General features: G+C 37.0%; 1 pseudogene; it reads left to right on the top strand.

Moving 5' to 3' along the window:
- The first annotated feature begins 75 nt into the window (after nt 1-75).
- On the top strand, nt 76-21,432 carry LOC122332691 (annotated as a pseudogene).
- Nucleotides 21,433-22,194: the final 762 nt, after the last annotated feature.

Here is a 22,194-nt window from a genome sequence, read left to right as displayed (position 1 = left end):
TTAATTCACATCCAGTGTTTTATGTTTAATTACTGTCAATAATTGTCGATCTTTTACATCTCATTTTCTCCATAGGCTCCTAAGAAGCTTTGCTCAGAGCGTTCTAGCAGAAGTGCCAAACCTCAGCTGGTAACATGCTTCAGATGAGAAATCTGTCCTGTTAACCCTCCTTCACCTGTCAAGTAGACCCAGGTTTTGCGCTGAGCTCTCAACTCATTCACAGAGTGTCACAGCTCTCTAATAGCTCCAAACACACACATGCTTGGAAAGTTTTAGTGATCCTAAGAATCTTTGATTAGCTGGATCAGATTAGTGTTTTGAGTCAGAGGTGGAGGCTTCTTCTGCCTGAAGCTGTGGCCACTCCTCGGGGAGTGAGTTTTGAGAGGAGCAATACGCTAGAAAATGAATTATAGGTATATAAAAAATAGAATTAGTGTTAGAGTTAGTTAGAATTAGTGTGGGTCACCACCAGAGGGAACCACAGCTCTGTTAACAGAGCACTGTAGAATGATGAACTCTTTCAGATACCACTTTGCCTTCACTATGTTTTCCTTTTTATATATTATGCAAATCATTTTCATTCTTTCATATCTTTCTTTAACTCCAATATTGTTATTCCTCATTTACATAAATGTTTTTTACAGTTCTATTTCTCTATATTGTTCCATATATTTTTGTATTTGCTGTTTATGAATTACAGATGCCTTGAGTTTCTTAAGCCAATATTTGAAATCACTTTTAGCCTTGCTCTGCTTTTGATGTATAGATGTATGCAATATCAATCAGAGTGCCGATTTTATAATATTTCCAGCACTTTCTGCAGTATAGTATTTTGTCGAAAAAGTGCAAATGTCTCAAACTCATAAACCACTATGCTGCAATTAATAATCATGTTGCCATAATAAGGTAGCTATAACATTACCAAAGAAATTGTATGTTTTCTAGCAAACAAAAGCCAATCAAAGCTACTATCTTGGAGTTGTTTTTGCCAATGTTGTTGTTTTGACCAATCTGTGCTGAGGATCATTATTTAGTTTGAATTGGTGAGTAGAATGATGCTGGTTTACTGCAATTGTAAGATGTAGTTTGGGACCATAGATATACCTTATCTGGTTTTTTTGTTTTTTTTTGAAGGTTTTGGTACATTTGTGTCAAATAATGTTTTAAAAATCCATATGGAATGACTAGAAGTAGTACTGTTAATTTGATTTATCTTAAACAAATGTTTGCTGTCCTAATCGCACAGTAAGTTACAGTGCACTTCTACACTAAATCTTGATTTTAGTCATGTACGCTGCGCTTGCCACGAAGTAGCCTTATGGGACAATTATCTTGTTTAAAAATCTTTTCAGTCTAATGATTTGAAGGAATGGGATCATAATCATATCATGGATGTGTTTTGCCTTATGAAATAATGTTTACAGCAGTATGTTCTCAGAAGCTTATTGTCACTTAGTTACAGCAGTTTTGGTTTAAAATAAACTATCAAAAATAAAATAAAATTGCCTTTGTTAACACACAATATTTGTTTCTGTTTGTGTGTGTGTGTGTGTGTGTGTGTGTGTGTGTGTAGTTTTAATTGTGTGTGTGGCACAGATTTATTTAGAAATAAAATGAAAATGAAGTGAACACCTTCTTTCACCTGGATTACGCCCTTGGTTCACTAACAGTTCAACTGTTCGCTATTAAATTATCATAGGTAAATATTTACAAGAAGTCTTTCGCCTGGGAGTTTTCCAGCAGTTCCTTGAGGTGTCGGACCGAATGCCTCGACTTCGAAGGCTACATGGATAATGGGTATTTGAAAGTGGCTTAACTGAGGATGTATTTGCAACGTGGTAGCGTTTGTACCTTAAGAACAACGAGGACCAACTTTACTCAAAACCAACCCAGTGGATCAGGATTACTAGACACAGAAACACGGCAGCAGCCGACCATGTCTATCACTGTTCTTTAAAGAAGGTGTATAACCTGCCAGGGAAATATGACAGGAAAGTGAATTGTCTTTTAGGGAGGTAAGTGCCAATACTGAGGAATAATCGTGTTGTTATGCTTTCTATTTCTGTTTAAGTGGAGAATGTGTCGATATCTTTGTATATGCAAGACTTCTGAAAAGAAAATGTTTGCTGTCCAGGTTTTACTCACAAAACAAAGATCCTTCAATGTGAGAACATAGCCATCTTCAACGAGGTAACTGTTTTGGTTGGGTTTATGCTGATTTGATATTTATTGAATTTGTTTTAACGAAGTTATGTGATTGCCACAGGATATTTGGAAAAGTAAAAAGTTAGCACTATTCAAAAAGTTAAGTTTCAGTGTCACGCTATCCGTCAGAAGTCATTCTACACCGATTTGTTTACTATTATTGTATGTGTTTACTTCACTATTTGATCAGTCAAATGCGTCGTTGTTGAATAAAAGTGTTACTGAGCAGTATGCTGGTTAACACTTTAACATCTTACGTTATTTTTTCATAATACGCTTGGAAAGACGACCTGTAAAACGTAACATAGCTGCCCAATGAAGTTGAAGTCAGTGTTTAGTTGAGCATGCTGAGGTCTTCAGGATAACCACACCTGCTGTGTGCCACAGGCACTTCAACATTCCCAAAGTCTTGTAAACAGCCACATCTATCAGCTCAGATACAGTAATGAAATTAAAATATTTGACTAGAGGTCTGTCACAAGGTTATCCTTTAACTTAAGCTAACAGATACTGGAATGGTGGGAAGGACGAGAAAGAAAAGACGCTCAATCTGAGTGAAGATAAATCATGTTCAACGTTGTTATGAGGAGGAAGTCCTTGGGATTTTCATTTCTGAGAAATGCGGTGACCGTAAAGAAGGGAGAGATCTAATACAAACACCACCATTTTATAGGTTTTTTGTCGTATATTTAATGTAACCGGTCAAAAGTTTGGAATAATTCAGTAAGAATTTGAAAAAAAAGTCCTTATGATAATTAGTTTCATCAAAAGTACAGTAAAGCATGACTATTACAAAAATATGTCAATTTAAAGTAACCGTTTTCTACACAAAATATTTGTTGACTATCATCAGTGTTGAGAAAGAAGGCCCAGGGCAAATTAATCAAGAAAGTGACAAACAAAACATTCTGCATTTTGATTTCTAGATTAAAATATAGGCTATGTTAAAAATAACTTTAAGCACAGAATAAATGATTGGGCTTGCATAACTTACTTTAGTACTAATAATATCTCCAAAAATAATGAAAGAATCAAATTTAAATAAGCCTACGCCCAAAAACTGTATTTTATGTTTTGTTTTAAAAGGTTAGTTCACTCAAAATTAAAAAATGGGCTATTAATATCTGTACTCCCAAAGCCATCCTAGCTGCATATGACTTTCTTCTCTTCAGGCTGAGTCAGCTGCAGTTATATTATAAATTGCCCAAGCTCTATTATCATTGTAGTAAAAGTGGGTGTTTCCCGCTAACAGTCCGAATCACGTTAAATAAAGTGTGCACAAACGTAATAAAACGCCTCTTGCGTAGTTCCTGGGAGACCAAAGGCCTCCCTGTGGCGAATCCATGCATTTGTAAGAAGAAATATCCATATTTCCAAAGTAAGCCAGACTTTTTACTCATTTCCGCTGACTGGATGTCGGAGGACAGAGCAGTATTTCCTCTTGTTGTTGGTGTGTTTTTTGCACGACTCAGCACTTCAGATGGCCTCACTATGGAAAGGTCGAGAGGATGAAATTCTGTCAATCAGCGTCTACAACTGCAGTAAGATGTTCAGCAACAGGTCAGAGCCACCGCATTATAACTAAGACTGAGGGAAATGAACTAAATGATTTTTAATGAACATAACGTTCCAGAAGAATTGAGTGTATCCCCGATGTGCACAGATTGCTGGGAAGGCTGGTGATCAGCCTGCAGCATGTGGTGTCTGTGGGGCAGCTGCTGCCCGTGGAGCCCCTCACAGACGCTCAGCACAGTCTCACCGATGTGAGGGAATCAAACAAATACTCTTCATCATATTCTCACAGTGGTGTGGTGGATGTTGGTGTGCGCTGATGGATTTTATTGTGTAGATCTACATCGAAGCTGGAGGTGAAGTACAACCTCTTCAGGGGCTGCAGGCGGGTGGGACGGTGATGACTTCATCAGAGAACAGGACACTGACGGGTGAGAGACGTCGTTATGTTCCTCTCATCCTTCCACCTAAATCTGTCCAGTTATCCATCCTTCCTTCCTCCCATCCACTATTCCTTTCCTAGTGTTTTACCTTTCATTTGTTTTACCTTTTATTCATTATTTCAACATCTCCTTCCATCCATTCCAACATTTTCCTTTCTTCCTTTTCCCATCCATGCTACCTTGCATTTTTCCTTTCTTCTTTTCATCCATTCATCCATCCATCCATCTCTTCTGTCCTTTGCAATCCACTAGTCCTTTCTGCCTCTATTTCCTTCCTCCCTTTTTTCCATCCAGCAATTCATTTATTTGGCCTTCCTTTCTTCTGTCCCTTCTTCCATCCATTTTCTATTTTCATTTTGTATTTCTTTTCATCTGTTCTTCTTTTCCTTTTATCTATTTTCACATCTTTCATTGTCAACATCTTCCTTCCGTCTGCTCCAACTTTTTTTCCTTTTCTCATTCCTTCCTTCGTCCAGTAGTTCATTCATCCCATCTATTTTCCCTCCTTTTATTACTTATGCTTTCTTACATAATTCTACCCTTTTTACTTCCTTTTCTCCATGCGTCATCCATCCAGCCATCTTTCTTTCTACCTTTCTACCTCTTCTTTACTTCCGTATATTCTTCCTTTTCTATCTTCCATCCATCCATCCGGCCATTGTGCTATGTATTTTCATCCATTCTTCTTTCTTTTATCCTCCCCTCATTCCCTGCCTCTATCAATTATTTCTTCCTACCCTAGGCTCCATTCTTTATTTTGTTCTATCAGTCCCTCCTTCCCTTTCCTCTATTCCTCAATCTTCAATTATAGACTCCTAACTCCAGCCTGTGGCAGACAGTTTATCAGAATTACCGACCCAAGCCCGTCTTTTTTTCCCATTCTACTACTGTTTCAGCTATTAAACTAGTTAGGTTTTGAGTGTAATGGCAAAATGATTATATTTAGTTCTTTTTATTAAGTTAATTTAGAAAACGTTTGGAGCACTTTTTGTTTGTTAAATAGTTTATACGCTTTTTTTAATGCATAATGATCAAGCAGACAGTGAGCTGATCGTAAACTATGACTGATCGATTTAGTCTTTTCAAATTATGACAACTTGCCTAAAAGCAAATCTATACATATGCTAAAACAGGTAAAGCATATAGCTAACAATGTTTAAAAGTTAAAAAGCACGCTAGAGGCACCAGCGCAATCACTTGCATTTTATAGTCTTCGCAGAGGTTTAGGGGTCTTTAAATGCAGGGGTCTAGGATGGATGTACTCATTTCATTTATTTAATAACTAAGTCACATTTTTAAGTTTTGTGTCAATTTTTTGTAAATCTGAATGTACTTTATTTCAGCTCAGAGCTTGTCATCAGGAACACAGGCTTCACAGAACCGAAGTAAGGACATCTGTACATGTGCAACTCATACATATTTTCATATCCTTTATTAATGGAATTCACATTGACATATTTAATAATGTGTAGTTCTTCAGACGGCTTGCGTCCTCAGCAGCTGGATCGTGAGACGAGAATGATCGGACGCAGTCTTTTGAAAACTGATGAAGAGAAAGGAGCGAAGATGATGATAATGACTCTGATGATGATTATGACTTTGCAGATATCGAATGTGCCAATGTAGCATTCACACCCATTCTGAGGTGACTTTCATTTACCTTTTAGTTTATGCATTTACTTACACTATATATATTTTTACATTATACTTTTCTAGTTTAATACATTACACCATAAAGAAACCTATTTTACCGCAATGCAGTGTAATGCAATACGTTACAAATGTATAATTTAAAAATGTATAACTAAAAAAAAAAAATCATTTAATTTCCATATTTGAAATGTAATCTGAGAATGTAACAAGTCTGATAAATAAAACCCTTTTTTATTTGTGTAGTCGTTGCAGGGCTATAGCAAAGCACAAGCTTGCTGTCACACCTAAAGTGAAGTCTTTTCAGGTAAAATAATAAAATAAGGTCTGCCCATTTCAAGTACAAATATTTCTAAAAGTTTTTCCTTATACCTGACTCTGTTTGATGAGAATCTAGAATGTTCAAGTCTTTTATTAAACTTTTTTTTTTTCTGCTCAGGTGAATGTAAATGTGATTGAAGCTCAAAAACTTGTCGGGGTGAACATTAACCCAGCAGTGTATGTGACTATTGGAGATGAGAAAAAGCACACAGCTACTCAGAAGTCTACCAATTGTCCATTTTACAATGAGGTAAGTACTTGCACAAACATTCATCTTTAAGAATCTGAAGCTTTAGGCATTTCTCTGATTTGTTTTGTTTCTGTTTTTGTCTTTAAGAACTTCATGTTTGAATTCCAAGAGACACAAGATGTGCTTTTTGATAAAGTGATTGAGATTTCTGTAAGTATTCTCAGAAATACTATCGGAGGGCAATTAAAGACATTTAAAGTGACTTGCATAAGTTTTTTTGCATATACAGAAGTTGAAATGGCTTTATTGCGCTTTTATTTAGTCTGTAATGTCTAAAGATGCATGTTAACAGTAAGAAATATACAGTAGTAATGATAATACAAATAATTTTTGATTTGTAAGGTAATATATTTATTGCCATATTTTACATTATCTTACACAATGTTTAATATGAATGTTGTGAATTAATAATTTTTCCTTTTTTCTTATATTTTAGGTGGTTCATAAGAAAATCCTTGCCTTTTTGATGTCCCGCATAGGAACGTTTAAGATTGACATCAGCACAGTGTATCAGCAGCCGGGTAAACCCAGATAAACCCAGCTTAAGAAAGAAAAAGTGCTTATTGCGAGCTTTGATACACACAGCTTAAATAAAGATTACAGAAGTTGAGAGTTCATTTCATTGGTAAAACGATAATAACATTCCCTAGACGTTTTAATGGTGATAATTAACTCATCACCGGTGGTAAAAAAGAATGATTATAGGTCTACTGCAACATTTATAATTACAACAACTTAACACATCCAATATATCTCACAGATCACCGTTTCTACCAGAAATGGGCTCCGCATTTACTGACCTAAAAGATACCCGCTCGGGAATTAAAGGCTATGTGAAGTGCACAGTGAGCGTGGTGATGAAAGGAGACCCCATGGGCATGGTCAGCTTGGCACCAGCTGGCAGCCAGAATGATGACATTGAAAAGTAAGAGACTGCCTTATGTTAACATGGCTGTTCTCCTTTTAAGGACATATTTTCCTAAAAGAGACATTAATATTAGATGTTTGGTTCTTTAGTTATTGACATTAGTAGGTTCAGTTTTCAGCATCTGAAACCTAATATACTGGTACATTTTCTTGCGGCTTGTAGGAACCTTCTTCTTCCAAAGAGGATGCCATCAGAACGTCCTTGGGCAAAGTTTGTCTTGAAGATCTTCAAAGCTGAAGGTCTGCCCAGCATGAACTCGGGTTTCATGGGGAAGATAATGAGAGACAAGAAAGTTTTCCTTGACCCTTATGTTCAGGTCACATTGCTGGCCAGCAGGTGATTTCAAACTAATATGTTTGGTTGCATTGTTTCATGGCTTGATTTTACTATTTAAACAGTCAAATTATCTTTCAATCTTTTAGTTTCTTTTCCTTGTATATTTTCACATACTTATCCTATGTGAAATAACACTTATGTCAAGGGATACACAAACACGCACACCCTGATGGTGCGTTTGTTTGTTAAATGGGCTGAGGTGCGTCAGTATTTGAACTGCTCTCGGAGACTTACAAAGGGTATTGGCAAACATTTCAGCTCAAAATAAATTGTTATGATGTCAGAGCTTGTCTCTGACAAAGTTCAAGTGGTGTCAGAAGCCAAACTTAAATGCTCTGTTCTTATTTAAGTAACACATGCTATATAGAGAGCAGCGTATGATTCAGTCAGATTCAGTCAAATGCTGCATGAAGTAGATAGCAGAATACTGTAAAATGAAAAATAAAAGTAAAATGTGAAAAATGTGTTTTATTGCTTGTTTAAAATCTGTACAAATTATTACATTTACATGTGTAACAGGGGGAAACATCAGTAAACAGCAACACTAATGCCCCTGAGTGGAATGAACAGATATCCTTCATTGAGCAATTTCCTCCTCTTGCTCGACGAATCAAAATACAGATCCTTGATGATGCCAACATTGGAGATGTGGCTGTGGCAACACACTTCCTGGACCTTCTGCAAATTTCCAATCCCAATCGAAATGGTCAGTTTTAATAGTGACCACTGCAAATTTAATAAGATAGTTCTTCATTAACTCACCCCATGTCATTCCAAACCTATTTGATTTTCTTTCTTCTGTGGAAAACATAAGGTGATATTTTGAAGAATATTGGCAACCAAACAGCTGCAGCTTCAGTACAAGTCAAAAGGAAATAAATGTGTTTGATTACCAATATTTTGGAAGGTTTGGAACAACATGAGGGTGATTTAAATAATTAGAATCTTTCTTTTTTTTGTTTATGTGGATCATCAGTACTATATTCCGAGTCATGTATTTGCATCCTTATTTACCTCGAGTTACCTCGTTTTTGAACAACTTAATATTCTTTCTGCAATATACTTTGCCGTCTTTCCTCCATCCATCAGGTTTCAATCCCACCTTTGGCCCTACATGGGTCAATCTTTACGGCTCTCCTCAAAACTCCACACTGAGAGACATCCACAGGGATCTTAATGAAGGTCTGAGTGAAGGGATCTTCTATAGGGGCAGAGTACTGCTCTCGCTGAGTGTGGAGGTTTATTCCTCCCCTACAGTTGTGGTCACGGAGAGTAAGTCCATTGCTGCTGTGAAAAGCAAAATGAGCAAGCTTACTCTTAAACGCAAGAGTCGAAGGTCCAAAGAGAAGACAGCAGGCAAAGAAGGTAGTTTCAATATATGGTTTAAGGATTATGTGTGTTGAAGTGGTTCCCAAGAATCTATTTATTTGTGCATCTTGAAATAGGCTAAACATAACAACATTAGCTCAGCCAATAGTGTGACATTTGGGGCAGGGTTACCTCTTTGTTTAACCAATGGCAGACATCAGGAATTTGTTTGTCATTAGTGGCAATATGAAAATTTTAGCACATACAGTGTGTTTTTAGAGTTATGCATTCATCCACACACAAACATGTTTCAAAGACGTCCTAGTACTCTAATAACATTTGGAAAATGATTTTATTCAGCAGTGCAGAGTCCCAGTGGGCCTGCTGAAGAAGCTGAAGATGTTGGCGCTGAGGTACCAGCTGCTGTTACAGTGGAAGTGGAAGATGTTCACCCCTCTTCCTGAGGTCAGTGACCAAGTTTGCCTGATAGCAAGAGAAAAGACAGTCTACTGTGTGTACTATTTCAGCTCATACAAGAGTTTGTTCTATGGTCTTCAAATCTGATTTGGTGAGCAAAATTATATAACAGTGTGTGGAAGTTTTCAGTGACTGTTTCTTCAGGCTACATTGTTATGGCAGGTGGTGACTTTATGAAGTCAAAGAATAATTTGCTTAATTCATTAACATCACTTATTCAGTTAGAAAACAAACAAAGGGGCTGTCTTTAAAGGGATAGTTCATCCAAAAACTAAAATTCATTAATTACTCACCCTCATGTCGCTCCAAAACCGTAAAGACCTCTATTTTTTCTTTAGAACGCATACTAAAGATATGTTTGATGATTTATGAGAGCTCTCTGTCCTTCCCATAGGCAGCAATGTAATTAACATGATCAATGTCAGAAACATAGCAAGGAGATCGGTAAATTAATCCATGTGACATCCTTTTATGAAGCTAAGAGATTACTTTTCACTTTATTCTGTGTCAGCAAGTGGCATGTAACAAATGGTTAAAAAAACTTTATTTTTGTTTTCTTTGTGTATCATATTTATTATCTAAGATTATTTTACAGATCTCCTTGCTACTTCACTGGATGATCGTGTTAATTACATTGCTGTCTATGGTAGGGCCAGAGAGCAGAGAATGAATCAAAATATCTTTTCATTTGTGTTCTGAAGATAAACAAAAGTCTTATGGGTTTGAACCAACATAAGCGTGAGTAATAAATGAGTATGAGTAATAAATAATTAAGTAAACTCTTTCTTTAAGTCATTGAAGCATTCACTATATTCAAAAATACTGAATCATATTCACTACTTTGCTGCTTAGAGACTTTCTTGGAGGAGAAATAGACTAAATAATTTCCAATTTTATGTCTAAAATGTTCATTACTTGTTTGCTGAACTGTTGTCTAAAAATAATATAATACAATATATCCTGCAGTATTACATTAATCCATAGTGTATCTGTTATTTCCTCATGCAGAACTTCACTGGAGAGAAGGATGAATTTTTGTTGTTTGCATCCTTCTTTGAGGTGACAATGATAGATCCTTCCATTGGCTCCAAACCAGTCACCTTCGAGCTGTCTATAGGTAAGGTTAGACTGTTTAATCTCATAGCATAAGCTTTAATATAAACAGCTGTTTTAGTATAAGCCAGTCATTTTATGTAGAGCTTTGTTCTTTTTAGTAGCAATTTAGTACTGTTTTTAATTATATTTAGTTTCATTTACACTACTTCACAGGGAATTATGGGAAAACTGCAGATGTTGTGATGAAGTCCAGCAAGAGTGGTAGTCAGGAGAATCTGGCTGAGGACAGACAGCCGCTGTTGGAATCAGACGACGAGTTGGAGAGAGATGAACTTCTGAACTCTGGCCCTCGAGACAAATCCGTCACACCACCTAGGAGACCACAGCCCACTGAATACGACAGGTGAAATGACATTCTCAAGACTGACAGCTTATCCTTATGTGGAGTGCAGTAGGATGATGCAAGAACAGCAGCAAACGTGATCATTTTTATCATCCAGATCATTCAGTTGCATTCCCTTTATTCGAGAGAAACCATGTAGCTTTGTGTGGAGCTACTTCGAGGATCACACCTTCCGATTCCACAACAGCAACTGGTTGTCCAAGATGGCTGACCGACTGGCAAGTGACACTGAGAAGAAATTTAACATTGTGTTTTTGAGCAGAATATGAAAACCTTATTCTGCTTATGTTTTTCAAAAGCATCTATTTGACTTAAAATTGACATTAACATTGAATTTGTGTCTTATATTCTTCAAGGAATATGGTATCGATGAAGTGGAGATGCTGTTGAAAAGATCAAAAATCAAGGCTAAAGAGCGTTTGGTGGATGCCGTGCTGGAATTCTTTTCCACTTGCAAGTAGGACACATTTGCATGACTATACTGAGTCTGTATTTCCCCTCTTACATCGTACATCATCGATAATAGAAAGCATGTTCTTACCGCTCTTAGGCAGTACAGCAGTAACTTAGACAGGAAGAGGAATGCTCGTCAAAACACCCTGGATAAGTGCCGCGTGGGCCTCATCAAAAGGAACATTGTGAGTGACGGTATTGATTTGGTATTACAGAAGTATACTGATGAATTATATGGTTAAACCCACTAAGAGTCTTTACTGAGAATTTGATGTGAATTGCAGGTTTTGCTGGCCAAGCAGGCCCTGAGAATGAGAAAGAGAGTGACCAGAAATACAGTTAAAGACAGGCTGGCAGATCTCAAGAATATCGCAAAGAGGCTCCGTTTTCTTGCTGTTGAAGTAATGCTATCAAAATTTGCTCCGTCTTAATGATTACCTCGATGTATAACAAAAAATGCATGTTTTTACCACCAGAACTATAAGTAAATGTTTGCGTTCTCATATGGCAGCCTCAGAGCACTCTCCCTGATGTGTTTTTGTGGATGCTGAGTGGAGGGAGGCGAGTGGCCTACACCAGGATTGCAGCCCCCTCTATCCTATTCTCGCTGGTGGAGGAAGAGAAGGGTAAAGACTGCGGTAAAATCACTGCTGTGTACTTGAAGGTGAATTCCTACTACATAGCATTCATTGCAAAATCGTTTAACAACATTATTGTTTTTACTGTAATTTTGATAAGATAAATGCGGCCTTGCTCAAAAAGACTTTCAAGCTCATAAAACAAAATATTGCTGACCCAAAACTTTTGAACAGTTTTCTATGACTTATTTTTTAATTTGTTTGTTCTATAGACCCCTGGAGGACCAGTGGGGGAAATCTTCGCGAAACTGGAAGTATATATGTGGCTTGGTATCACAAAGTATGCTAAAAACTGTGTCACCAGCCTTCCAGCAGAGTTCAGACCCATTTACGAAGAGGCGACTTCTGGTGCATCAATTCCTCAGAACATGCCTCCCACCAAATTAGCGGTGGAAGGTACTATATGAAATTCATTTTAGCTACTGCAAACATTTCGGCTGTTCTCTATAATTTGTCTTGGCTGGCTTTGAAAATCTATATATTTTAATTTGGATGACATTTCACGAAAATTACAGTCCCTCCTTTTGTCCTTTCATCCAGACAGTCGTTATTTCCAGTTACGTGCTCACATTTATCAAGCGCGTGGCATTATTGCAGCCGATGACAATGGACTGTCCGACCCCTTTGCCAAGGTTGTGTTCAGCACACAGTGTCAGGTCACACGGGTGGGTCTCATATGTATTTACACTTGAGTTTTTTCTCTCTTTTCCCAATAAAAAGCACTGGATAGAAAAAGCATTAAAAAAATTCGAATGAGATTTATTGCCCATTTATGACAAGTCCATTCAGTCCTACTGAGATCTGAAGAGCCATAGAAATTCAGCCTTTATTGATTGCAATTTTGTGACCGAGAGATTGTTCAAAGATTTTATTCTTTGTAGGTTATGGAAGAAACTCTGTCCCCGACGTGGTGTGAGTTACTCCTCTACGATCAGGTTCTGATGGAGGGCAGTAAGGACGAGTTCAGAGAAGACCCTCCTGTGATCATCATCAACATCTATGACTACAACAAACTAGTGAGTGATAGTTTTTAATGCGTTTTGGAATGCTGTAATCTGTGAATCAACTTTAAATGGCACTTAAAAAAACATTTTTAAATAAATGCATAGGTCTTGGTTTATTGTTAAATCATATATATAATAAAGTTAATGTCATAGCATATTGATTATTCCTGTTTACAAAGTCTAAAAGTACTTGCATATAACATCAATGAATGAATAGTCTAGAATATGAGAAGTCAGAAATATGATGGCTAATTATACAGTGTAATTTATTTGTGGTGCGTTTGAATGTTATAACAGGGCAGTCCACAAGCCCCTTGGTCGTGCTTTTTTGCAAAGCCAGAGTTGAAGTTTGTAGAAGAGCCATATAAAAACCCCAGTTGCAGTTTTTGAGATCACAAAAGGCAAGAGCAAAGCTGGAGAAATTTTGGCAGCTCTTGAGCTCATCGAGTTGGATTACTCAAACTTCGGAGAGGTGGGACTCTAGTTCTTCTCATTAATTTCACCGAAGTGGCAGTAAGAAGAGTGACACTTAATACATGTATAGATATGACTTTCGTTTGTCTGTTAGAGAGCAGCTTAATACACCTGAATGAAAACAAATTAAAATATTTAATGTTTTTGAAAGTAATCTCTTTATATTGAGAAAGGCTCAAAAAGTAATATTCTGAAATAATATTGTTATTATATCTGGCTGTGGTATATTAATATTGTATTATTATTGTTATCAGACAGTCTTTGTAATCAGTGTCTTTAAATATGCTTTTTAAATGTTTGTGTCAATAATCCATCTCAGCCAGCACTGCCACTGGACGTTGACCCCAAGGAACCACAGTACATGGAAGAAGAATGCTATTTTATCATTCCAGAGGAGTTCGACCTGTGCTCAGGAAATACAGAATAGAGGTGCAAACTTGAACAGATGTAAACTGAGGAAAACTTTTTTTAATTTAATGTCACAATTTAAAGGTTTTCAATGCCAAATAACATAATTCATCAGATGTGTTCATAAATCACTCTGCAAGAGAGTGTTTAAAATAGCAGCATGGATCGACCTCCAGTACAAGTTTGCCAGCTGACTGGTTTGGTACTTGTCTACGTTGTTTTGATCTCAAACCCTTAAATGGCAGGTGCTGTACTGGGGCCTGAGGGACCTGAAAAGAGTCAACCTGTTTGAAGTGGAGCGACCTCAAGTGAAGATTGAGTGTGCGGGCCATATGATCGAGTCTGAGGAAATTCAGAGCTACAAGCTGAATCCCAACTTCAATGATGTGGTTAAACACTTTGATGTTGTAAGACTTCCTTATTTCAAAGTTTTAGACCTTATCTCAAGAGCTGTGTTGAGAACATGCTTACCATACAAGCACTGATCACATTTCCTGTTTAAGAAATGGTAAAAGCAGTGAGTGCATCTCAATGGTGAGATTTCTTGCTCAGAATGTTTTATTGTGCAATGTGAAGTCTTTATTAGTTTTGTTTGCGACTGTTTGGTGGTGACTTTTGCTAACACCAAAGCAAATACAGTTGAGGTCAAATCATCCCCCTTTCAGTTTCTCTTAAATGCTAATAATTTTCCAAAAATAAGATGGATCATACATGAATGTCATTTTTTATTTAATACTGACCTAAATAAGATATTTCACATAAAAGATGTTTACATATAGTGTACAAGAGAAAATAATCAAAAGTTTACATCCCTTTATTTTTAAGGTTGTGTTTCTTTTAAACCCATGCATTAAGAGCCGTGGGTTGAAAACCTTTGAACAGAATGCAAATGTGTAAATTATTCTGATTTTGCTTAAATATCGTTTTTTTTTTTTTTTTTATTTAGTACTGCCTTTCAGAGGCTACAAAAAAATGTTTTCCAGAAGACAAAATAAGTTTCTTCAAATTAGAAAAAAGTTTTCAAGCTCCAACTCAAAGCATGGTTTTGTAGCATATGCAGTATCAGTACCTCAGTTGTCCTCAGTGTGAAAAGGTGTATCTCAAAATCTAACATTCATTGTTGGAAATGGTTCAAATACACAAAAATGCTGGAAATCCAAAGAATGTGTGGGATGTAAAGGAAGGCAGTTTAACTGTTCAAGGTAAACAACAGACTCCTGAATAAATATCACTAAACAAAATAAGAATAATCTTTAAAAAAATAATAATAATAAACTTTTGAACAGGGTAATTTTTATGAATTCAGCTCTTATTATGTTATCTATGTAAACATCTTTTATGTGAAATAACTTATTAAACAACATGCATTTTTATAATGCCTCTTATTTTGGTAAAATAAATAACATTTTGCAGATTTTGAACATTCTGACCTCAACTGTATTTGATGAAGATTTAATACTAATCTTCTTTCCCTTGCTTTTATTATCATCACTTCACAGTAGCTCATAACTGGTTATGTGTCCTCAGGAACTTCCAGAGCTTGTCTACCTGCATCCTCCTCTTACTGTCTTCGTAATGGAGCAGAGAGCATTCGGTAGGCTGGTCCTAGTGGGAACTCACGTGGTCCAAAACCTTGTGCAGTTTGGTCCCAGGGACCAAGAGGAGTGGAAAGACGAGGAGGAAGAGCCTGAGGGTATGGAAACTTTTATAGCTCATATGTTTGTGGTTTAAAGGCCAAAAAATAAAGCATCTGCTGTTCTGATATGTGTGCATAATTTACATTCAAAAGTGCACCAGACTCTCTTTCTTTATAAACTAGGATGGCATGAAACTTTGCTGAAATGACAAAAGACACTAACCACACGTGTGTGCACGTTATTCCTTTCTAGAATCTACTGTATATTATGGTTAAGTAAGAAGATTTATTCAATTAACTACTTTCTCATCCATGCCCTTAACAGCAACACACAATAATTAATTCCAGTAAAATTACAAAATGAGAGCTCAAGAGATTCCTAAAGCTCTTTTTGCTTTTTTTACAATGTTTATAAGTCTGATTGATCCAAAACGACTGCCTATTGCATTCATAACTACATTTGGACTGCATTGCACTGAACAATAGACACTCTAAATAAGATGGATTTTAATCAGAGTAATAACACATTTGGAATAATATCACTATTTTTGCCATTTAAACATGGTCACTGCTGACTGTTTTTTTTAATATAGAATATAGACTATAGTTTTTAATATATTTTCACATAGAAAATTCCTAAACATTTTGTCACAATTTTAGAGAAGAAGCCTCCGCAGAAGACCACTCCTCTAGCCACGCTGATCACTATGGACTTGGGTGGACTTCCTCTGAAGCATAGCAAAATTCCTGTTAACCCATTTAACTTAGTCACGGTAAGTTCCACTGGTTTTTTTCAGTCCATAAGAAGGAACACATTCTGTAGTGTTCCCTAAATTCCAAAGCTGAAATTGTGTTTGCCATCTTCCACCACTTTTCTGAAATTTTTTAAGCATTTTTTTCATACAGCTGCCATTGGGTCATGGAGTATCCAGTCTGGGTGAAATGACGTTAGTTGGCTGCTTTGGGATGTTTGAAATAGCTCCTAATGAGTACTTAGCGCACATGTTTTAACCATCCACAGCCTGCAGTTATTAAATGTGAAGCCCTCGCATTACATTAACCTGTTGATTATGGTGTGAATCTGCTGGTTTGTTGAGTGCAGTGAAGTGTGTTCTTGTGTCAGTTTGAGCTCCTGCTGTTAGATCACTCTGATTAATTGGGCAGCCACTGAATAGCCAAGACCCCTGCTGACATCCAAATGGGATGCTTTCAATCATGAGTGTGTGCTTTTGGCTTTTAAAAATCCATGTCCATGTTTAGAGTGTAAAGGCCTGTGCACAAATTAATGGTTAGGAATGACACAAGGGTGAGTAAATGAGTTTAAATGTTTTAAATAATGTATTGTGGAAAACTGCATTTTCAGTCTCCAATCAAAAAGGTGATTAAAAAAGAGGAGGAGTTGGAAGAGGAGCCACCAGAAAAGGAGGAGCTTGATTGGTGGTCTAAATATTATGCATCACTTGCTGAACTCGAAAAACAGGTGATAAATTATATTTTGATAATAGATTGTGCTTTGTTGATTTTCTCAACATTTAAATGACTTCTTTCCATCTTTTTCTTCAGGAGGAGAAAGAGGATGAATTGGAAGATGGGCAAGATGGAGGTATTATATGCAAGCATGATTTTGTTTTTACTCTATTATAAATGAATGAGCTTTTTGAACAAATCATTTGAGTGAACAAGTCAATGACACTTGTATCATGTAAATGTATCGACGCTCTGAATTTGCAAGGTAAAAACAACAGCAAATTAAGACATCTGAGTCAAACCAGTTGGACAGAGGCCTAAAACGTATTTGGGTGCTTAAAAATTGATTATCACATTTGCATTACATAACAAAATGCAAATGTTGATGAACAAGACATGAACTTACTTGGTTAGCCTGCTGCGTGAATTACTCCAAACATGCAATAAAAATAAATTAGGTCTGGACAGAAAGTGAAATTATTAGGTCTAGTATAACGTGTTTGTGGATAACACTTGGATTGAACTTTCTCATGTGTTGACATTTTTAGTTTTACCTAAATGACCACATCTCCTAATCTGAAGGTAAATTATTTCATCCATGCATTAAATATCTTTAGGCTGCTTGAAAGTGGGAAATTACTTCTGAGAACAGGTCTATTATAATTTACTTATGGATGTCACTTGGTTTCAACTGTCTTGTGTAATGACATTCATCCCTTTTATTGCATCCCAAGTGACCGTATCCTCTGCTTTAGGATGCTTAGGAATTAATGCATTTTAAAGCAACTGCAATGTCACATTCTGCAGATGGAGCACCATTGAGCATGGCAGCACTAGAGGCAGAGGATGATGATGCTGTGATTGAAATAGAGCCGCCTGCTCCAAAGAGGAAGAAAATTGCCACTTTACAGGTTCGATATGTACTTCAAACTGTAATCCTTTCTGTTTTATTCAATACAGTGTTTACAGAGTTTTCTTGACGCTCTTTAGCCATCTAAAGCTATTTGCAATTGACATTTTCTGTCCTTTTTCTTTGTTCCCCCTTTTGTTATTTCATTCCCTCAGCTTTACAAGTCTGAACTTGAAAACGAATTCAGTCAGTTCATGGACTGGTTGCACATATTTCCTGTCTACAAAGGCAAATCCAGCCTGGAAGATGAAGAGGAAGATGAAAGTATGAGATATATGGGTAAATATAAGGTAAGATGTGCGTTTTACATGCTCTCATGCGCTGGATCAACAGTGTGACAGCATGCATGAAAAAGTCAAGGATTAGAGGTTAAAGCAGAGCTGTGCTTCACTGCAGGGATCGTTTCTGATATACCCCATCGCCCAGAAGACGAGGATGCAGACTGTCAGATCACTAATGGGATTCCCAAAATACACCCATCAAAGTCCTTGTGAGAATATATGTAGTGAAAGTAGGTATCACTTGTTAAAATTCCATTTTATTAATTAAAAAAACATGTTACGTTTTTTCTTTTATAATCCATTACACTCTGATGTGCATCACAATACAGAAGAAAATAACTGTTGTTACATAGCAACTTACTACTTTTTTTCGTATCAGCTTTTATATTTTGTAGATAAATAGTCCATGCGTGTTTGTATACAAAAATTAGAAAAATGATAAATGGTTTTAAATGGAGAATGTCACATTGAAGGGTGCATCGCTTGCCTCCCAGTGGTGCAGTTTTCAATCATTGCCCCTTATATTTCCTGTGCATTGAATCTGAATTTGAACTGCTTATGCTTTTTTTTCCTTTCAACCCCAAGGCAACCAATCTGGCACCCACAGATCCGAATGGAAAGGCAGACCCTATGTAGTGGTAAAAGTTGGCAGCAGCAAATGGACAGCAAAGAGCGCTACATTCCCAAACAACTGAACCCAGTGTTTGGAGAGTAAGTTCCTTCTGCTCACAAAATGAATAAATATATATTGACAACATTTAGTATGGTGGCTGTAAGAATGAAAGATTAAATTAAATTCTTCATAGAGGCTTTAGATGTACAGTGTTTTTAACTCTTGAAGACACATGCACATATTGACAGAGAGCGTGATTTGAGCTAAAGGGGATAAATCTGTGATATGACTGTTTTCAGAGTGGGTCACTGATTTGATATCCTGAGCACTTGTCTTCCACAGAGTGTTTGAACTGACCGTGTCCTTCCCCTGGAGACCGAGCTCACGCTGTACGTGTTTGACCATGACCTCGTGGGTTCTGATGACCTTATTGGTGAGACCCGCGTGGACCTGGAGAACCGTTTCTATAGCCGCCATCGCGCCGGGTGTGGCCTGGCTCTTCATTATGATAAGTGGGTAATGGTTTTAGCCTGTGATGATGGTGGTGGTAGTTACTATAATGATGATTAGTATTATTATCTCTGTCGTGACCACTGCTGTCGTAGTCATCAGAATTTCTCAAAGCTCACTGACTGTTTTAGGCTCATATTCGAAGAGCTCTAAGAAGTTGTTTGCAGCTGAGACATTTAAGAGACTGAGATAAATCAGGTGTTTTGTGGCCTGATTTTCATTTGACTCTCTACAGGTTAAATCAGATTAGGATGTCTTGTGATTTCAGGGATGGCTATAATAAATGGAGAGATGCCAAGAAGCCCACTGCGATATTATTGGAGCTCTGCCGCAAAAATGGGATTCCATCTCCAGAGTACAGAGAGTCTGAAATGAAAGTTCTCAACAAGATCTTCAAAGTTCCCAATGAGGCTTTTCCAGAAGGTGGAAATACCAGTTTATTAAAATAAAATAAAGGTTACAAAGCACCTTCATGTAATACAAACAGTAATTTTGTGTTCTCTTTATTTAATGAAAATGAGTTTGCCATAAAACACAGATACAAAAAAATATCTTTTATTGTTTAATGGCACTGAAGTCCAACATTAACGCTAGCAAAAATGCAATTCCAAGCAGTATATATATGGATAGATATATAGATATTGAGATACATATAGATAGAAATATACGTATATAAAAATGAATATGAGACTTTGATCCTGCAGAGTTGCTGAAGAAGAATAAGAAGACTGAGGAAGACTATGCAGAGCTGGATGAGCATAAAGCTCTAAGTGTCCTGCAGCGCTGGAAGGAGATGAGAGAGTTCTGTGAGGGAGCATGTCCTTTAGTTCCTGAGCACGTGGAGGTCCGCTCACTGCTCAACGCCGAAAAGCCAGGCCTCCCTCAGGTCAGACTCCATCATAGTGACTGCTTAGCAAGTGAAGGCCTGTTAGCATGAATTAAACCATCTTTATGTTGTTTTCCAAATGACACAGTGAACACTATACATTTATTGGATGTGTTATATGCTCAATCAACTTATGTATGAATCATTAAAGGTTAATGTGTCATCCAACATTTTATTATAGGACGTTATTAAAGCTCTTAGTTTTTCGGGTAATTAAGTACATCATCTGGGCATTTGAAGTACAACATTTCTCTTTTGGAGTTTCCAGTGTAAGCACACTAGTCACACAAAAAATTGCACTAAATTGCACATCAATCACACTAAAACATAGTGTATAAGTTGGTAAATTGGGACACACCATTGTACTCTATGAAGCTGCAACATAATCTTGTTTTTGTTTTTGACATGGCAGGGCTATGTTCACATGTGGATTGACATGTTTCCTGTAGATGTACCTCCTCCACCACCTGTTAATATCAAACCTAGACTTCCAGAGAGGTAATTACAACGGCACGCATTCATTATTCCAAGAGTAAAATCTCATAGAAAAGACGTAGAAATGGGAATTAAAGATAATTTTCTCAAGAATAAGAATTAGCTTATGTGCAATATGTGTAATGAAAATATTTACACCTGTGTTTCTAGTTATGAGCTGCGTGTGATCATCTGGAATACTGATGATGTCGTACTGGATGATGTAAATCCTTTCACCGGAGAGCCGTCAAGTGACATCTATGTTAAAAGGTCAGAATGCACAAGATATCAAATAGCCCAGAAAATGTACAGTTTATTTGATTTTCACAGTCCTCGGTTTCATATAAAAATTTGGACTATGTAAGATTATTTTTAAAGACATTAAACTTTTAATTAAGCACGAATGCATTCAATTAATCAAAAGAGGATGTAGGTGTTTTTAAAAAAGATATGAACTATGTATTACATATATAAAAATTAGAAACATTAAAAACTACTATTTAAAAAATATTTTTACATTCACCAGCTGGATTAAAGGTCTGGAAGATGACAAACAGGAGACAGATGTGCATTTTAATTCCTCACTGGAGAAGGCAACTTCAACTGGCGCTTTGTCTTTCACTTTGACTATCTTCCTACTGAGAAAGAAGTCATCTACAAGAAAAAAGGAGTCCCTCTTCGCCCTTGAAGAGACTGAATTCAAATCAACCGGCTGTTCTGGTGCTGCAGGTCTGGGATTATGACCGCATCGGTTCCAACGACTTCTTGGGTTAGTGGTTATAGTTACTAGTCAAGGATTTATGTATGACATTTTCTAGTTTCTAGTCATGAAAACATCATTTCCTTTCCAGGATCCATAGAGTTGCGTCTCAGCGATATGGTCCGGCATCAAAATCATCCGAGCAATGCACTGTTAAGATGGCCAAAGACAAGGCTGGCCTCGCTTCTCCATCTTCCGCAGCAAGCGGATGAAGGGCTGGTGGCCGCCATCAAACTAAAGAGCCAAGAGGACATTGAGAGAGAGGAGAGGGAGGCAGAACAAGAGAAGAAAACAAGAAGAAGAAGAAAAAGAAGTCGAGCAAGCGTTAAGCCAAATGAAACCAGAAGATCTGCAGTTTGTGGACAACAGTGGGAACACCTTTCTGCTAATGGTACAAGTATTTTTTATCAACAAAGAGTAAAATTAATGTTGTAACACACTTGTTTACTTCGTGAAGGTAGACCCAAACTCGTCAATCATTAATGTGGTTTGCAGGGTAAAGTAGAGGCAGAGTTCCACCTAGTGACAGCTGAAGAAGCCGAGAAGAACCCTGTGGGAAAAGCACGCAAAGAACCCGAACCTCTGACAAACCAAAGTAAGACACTAAAACACACTATCTTTGCATATATTGATATTCATATCAGTTTGCATATTTATTGTGTACTTACTAAAATGTGCTACATACATTTTTTTCCCCTTAAGCCGCTTCCCAAGACATCCTTCAACTGGTTTGTAGAACCCTTGAAAACCTTTTGTGTTCTTTATCTGGAAGAAGTACAAGAAGTACATCA

The sequence above is a fragment of the Puntigrus tetrazona genome, unplaced genomic scaffold, assembly GCF_018831695.1.
Source record: "Puntigrus tetrazona isolate hp1 unplaced genomic scaffold, ASM1883169v1 S000000143, whole genome shotgun sequence".
Taxonomy (NCBI): Eukaryota; Metazoa; Chordata; class Actinopteri; order Cypriniformes; family Cyprinidae; genus Puntigrus; species Puntigrus tetrazona.
The sequence above is the reverse complement of the archived record's forward strand: the minus strand, read 5'-3'. Positions and strand labels throughout refer to the sequence as shown.